This window comes from Notamacropus eugenii, chromosome 5 (assembly GCF_028372415.1).
Source record: "Notamacropus eugenii isolate mMacEug1 chromosome 5, mMacEug1.pri_v2, whole genome shotgun sequence".
NCBI classification, from domain to species: Eukaryota; Metazoa; Chordata; class Mammalia; order Diprotodontia; family Macropodidae; genus Notamacropus; species Notamacropus eugenii.
In genome coordinates this window covers 279,998,179-280,002,933 of record NC_092876.1, presented here as the reverse complement: position 1 = coordinate 280,002,933, position 4,755 = coordinate 279,998,179, and the positions used below count along the sequence as shown (strand labels likewise).

At 39.1% G+C, this 4,755-nt stretch overlaps 1 long non-coding RNA gene across 1 annotated transcript; it reads left to right on the top strand.

The window, feature by feature from the left end:
• Nucleotides 1–223: 223 nt before the first annotated feature.
• On the top strand, nucleotides 224–4,554 carry LOC140506172 (uncharacterized). The gene is made up of 2 exons (XR_011967802.1): nucleotides 224–424; nucleotides 4,204–4,554. It is a non-coding gene; the product is annotated as an uncharacterized lncRNA (long non-coding RNA).
• Nucleotides 4,555–4,755: the final 201 nt, after the last annotated feature.

Sequence of the window (4,755 nt, the reverse complement as noted above, 5' to 3'; positions counted from 1 at the left end):
GTAGGAGGGTGACTGGGAAGATGGTGCTGTTCTCAAAAGTCACAGGGAAGTTAGGAAGAGGGGAGGGTTTGGAGGGAAGGAAATTAGAATCAATAAACATTTTTTAAGCATGTGCCAAGGCAGTGTGCTAAACACTGGGGAATACAGAGAAAGACATGACAGTTCCTGCCCTCAAGGAGCTCACTGTCTGATGGAGGTTGTTGTGTTTGTCCTTTGTTGCCAGAGGAAGACCATGCCATCAGAGAAATGTTGACATGACTTGTACTTGACTTTGTTCTGAGTGAGGGAAGGCTGTGTAAGATCACCAGCCTCACTTCTCCCCTGGAGTCTCCTGGATCCAGTGACCAGATATTCATCAGGATGACTGGAGATGACCCAGGATGCACTGAGAGACCTTGGCCCCTTTAGGCCAAGGTCTTTGCAGGTACTCACTTAGGGTGAGGTAACACTCATTCATTGAATAGGCCTGTTTAAAGTAGCCAGGCCATGGCCCCTTTAATGAGGCAAAGAAAAGAAAGACATCTGGCTGGGAGGGAAACAGCAACAATGGGTTGGGAAGGGGAGGTCGCTGAGCATAGGATGCTTGGGGTGATGGGAAAGGATCTGAGGAGGTAAGACTTTCAGAGCTGATTTCATCTTGCAGAAGGATGAGTTTCTGGAGATGACAAAGTCCAGGAAAACAGCTGAATGCGAAATGATGATAATGAATTCAATTTTGGACATGTTGATTTTGAGATGTCTATTATTATTGTTCCCTTGTGTCTAACTCTGTGACCTTATTTGAGGTTTTCTTGGCAAAGATACTGGAGCGGTTTGTCATTTCCTTCTTCAGTTCATTTCATAGATGAGGAAACTGAGGCACATGGGGTTAAGTGATTTGCTCAGGATCATACAGCTAGGAGGTCAGATTTGAACCCAGGTTTTCCTGAATACAGGTCAGGGGCTCTATCCACTGCACCACTTAAAGAGACATCTAAGGCCATGGATTTTACTGCTAGTTTCTTTCTTAGATTTTTGTCTTCTGTGATTTTTCTGGGCATCAAATATTATTTTTCTTCTTATATGTAGTAGATAAGTGTAGTCAGTTTTCTCCATCTATCTTATCCTTTAGTTTAAAGTCCTTTTGATTAGATTTCCAAGATTATGGGTAAATACAGTTTTACCAGCCCTCATTAGGTACTCTTCATTCTTGCCCAAGAACCTATCACTCCTATATTTTGAACTGTGATTTAGAAATCTAAAACCTTCTCTCAGGCACCATCTTCTATCCAGTTCCTTTTGACTATTATCTTGCTAGAAGTCTGCCAAATGTCGATTCATGAATGATCTAATTGATTGATGTTTATTGAAAAAAGTTCTGATGGTTTTATTTAATTATGGACTTAATAGGAGCCAAAAGTGTGATTCAGCAGCAAAACGGCTGATTCAGCCTAGAAGTTTTCTATGGCTCTGTGTTTAATTCAGTGTTTCTATCAATGACTTGGATGATGGTGTAAAAGAAATATTATTGAATTTTCAAAATTTGGAGTAGTTAATAGTATAGAAGATAGAATCCTAATTCAAAATGATCTTGACTGGCCTGATCCAATAACTTTTTAATTTGATGATAGGTCATCTTATCAACATGTACTCTTTCTGCTGAGACAGTTCATGACCCTACCCATGTCTTTCTCAGCATGTAAGATTCTTGTCCATGCCCTTCCATTTTCTATCCAACAGCAACAGGGGATCTTTGAACAGTTATCTCTGAGGGTGCATCTGTCAAGGCTCACCACCCTGGAAGCTCATCAAGTTGACTGGGGAACTCCCCAGACTAGCCCCAATGGACAATAATAGCTGACATTTTAATAGCACTTTGAGGTTTGGGTCCTGCTTTATATATGCTATCTCCTTTGACCATGAATTCTTTATACCTCTTAGTCAATTCTGTGCTTATAGCAATGTGGTTGTCTGTAGGGCTGTCTGTAGGGCTCCTCATATTTTCATCAAGAGACTTTCTTTTAGTGCATACACAATAGAAAGCAGTTTGGTGGCTCTATTTATTGAGCTCTATGGCTGGATTCAAGAAGACCTGAATTCAAATCCAAACTAGGATATATTTCTAGTTGTGTGACCTTGGGCAGGTCACTGCTTGCCTCAATTTCCTCATCTGCAAAATAGAGATAATTACAGCACATACCTCCTAGGGTTGTTGCGAGGATCAAACAAGATGGTCATTTTAAATACAAAGTTCTTAGCACAGTACCTGACGTATGTTTTGTTGTTGTTGAGTCATTTCATTTATGTCCAACTCTCTGTGACCTCACATGGGGCTTTCCTTCTCTATCCCGACTCATAGTAGCACTGCATAAATGTTAGCTATTATTAGAATTGGACAACTAGGTGGTGTAATGGGTAGAGTGTCGGAACTAGAATAAGGAAGACTCATCTTTCCGAATTCAAATCTGGCCTCAGATGCTTACTAACTGTGTGTCCCTCGGCAAGTCACTTAACCTTGTTTGCCTCAGTCTCCTCATCTGCAAAATCAGCTGGAGAAGGAAATAACAAACCATTCTAGTGTCTTTGACAAGAAAACGCCAAATGGGGTCATGAAGAATTAGACGCAACTAAATATGATTGAACAACAACAATTATTAGAAGTTTGAGAACATTCTGAGTGGCATCCTGGGATTAGTAATTCAGAAAGACAAGCATTCCCTTTCAACCCCAAGAACAAGCTGAGACTATTGGAATCTTTGAATCAGAAGGCAGACTATGTGTATACCTTTAAATAATCCTAGGCATGATTCAAGTTGGTTCAAACATCTGGATAGCCCCAAATTATTCTTCGAGCTGAGAGGGAATGCTTGTCCCCCTGAACCACAAATCTCAGGATTCCAGTTGGGTTCCCTAAATCCTTATTACACATAGATGATTTTCGTAAATATTTTATGGTGATAAGAAAGCCATATTGGTCAATTATTATAATCTCTTTTCAGTCACTTAATTTTTTTTATCATAACAAGTTCCAGCAGGATCTACCAGCCTGGAAAAATTTTGTTGATGGTCCTGGTGACCAACTACATCTGCCGTCTGAGGACTAGTGCAGCTAAACAGAGAGGCCTATCATGAACAAGTTGAACATATGATGATGAATTTTTTTGGCTATGAAACAAACTAAAAGCAAAATAACCCTCAGCCTTACACAGTTTCCTGAGAAATGGTAGTGCAAAGGTAGAAAGGGGATCACTGATCCTTGGAATCACCATTTTAAAATTATCTACACATATTTAACTTTAAAAATGAGATCTTCATACAATGACTAATGAGTTGATACACTTTTGGTGGAACAAGATCGCATTCATATTGACAATCTCCCTATAAACAAACAAAAACACATAAAAAAATTGTAGCCATGTGGGAATGATGGTTCATAGGTTCTGATCAGTAAGTAAGAGGTTGTCTGAACATTCTTATCACCTATCCAAGGGCTTAGGGAAATATCACTTGATAAGACACTTGGTCATCTCACCTTGTGCTGTGGTAAGCAAGGGCAAGGGGCTCACCATGAAAAGAGTTACAGGTTCTGTCACATCAGCTACTGCAGAGGATGCAGAAAGATGTTCCATGAAGCCCTTGATAAAATCCTCCAGACCAAATCAAATAAGTATTGATACTTGGTAACTTTGATGAGAAGGTGTATATGGGAGAAAGGGGAAAAACGGGCCCAAATCTGTGTTTCAGGGCTGGGAAATGAAAGAGGCCAAAAGGTTTTAGGGCATTCAGAAGCTTCATTTCATGTCTGTGTATCCAGAGTTCTTTGTTTAAGAAGAGAATTGAGAGGGGCGAGATCGGACAAGTCCTGAAAATGACCAAAAACATTGACCTTATATTTAACCGAGTGGGAACAACTGGTGATCCATGTGGAAATTATTTGACAATCTACCCTCTGTTACAGTCAGATCATATTAGAGTAAAGGTCAAAATTAACATCAAATTAAGGGAGGGAAAAAGGATAAAACTTAGGAAAGACTGAGTGCCTTTATAATAGTTTTAATAGACCTAACCAATCTAAACAAGTTCTTGAACTGTAAAATGAACAGAAATAAAGATATTGAGCATGATCATTACCACTTCTGAGAAAAATTTGATTGATGTAAAACAGTTGACAAAAAGAAAAGAACAAAACTGTCTCAACTAGCAAACACTTTTTTTTCCTCCTAGCTCAAGAGATCTGAAAGCTTAAAGCACCAATAAATGGATATAAGGCTATCTGCAAAACCTCATGAAGGAGGGTGACTGAAGATTAGGTTATGTCTTATAAAACAGCAAAAGACTCTGACAAGGAAAAGAAAAACAACCCAACCCGATTAAGCCAAATTATCTGATGATTTTAGTGACTATCAACAATCTCCGATTTATCCTGGATATAGCTAGCTTTGTACATATTTGTTTGCATGTTGTCTCCCCTGCTTAGGTGGTGAGCTCCTTGAGGGCAGAGGCTATTTTTTGTCTCTCTTTGTATCCCCAACACTTAGCACATGGTAGGTGCTTAATAAATGTTTATCAATTGATTGATGAAACTAGAAGGGCAACAAATAGATGTTAGAACAGATTTGTCACGTTTCCAAGGTGATATCTTTTGAAAACATGTTGATAGTGTAAACACCCCATTTCTATTCTACCACCAAAATAAGCAATATGTTATTTAAGGAAGTTGAAACAGCACTGATGAAAATGAAGTCAGGAGGCAGCTGAACCTGATCAAAAACTTAC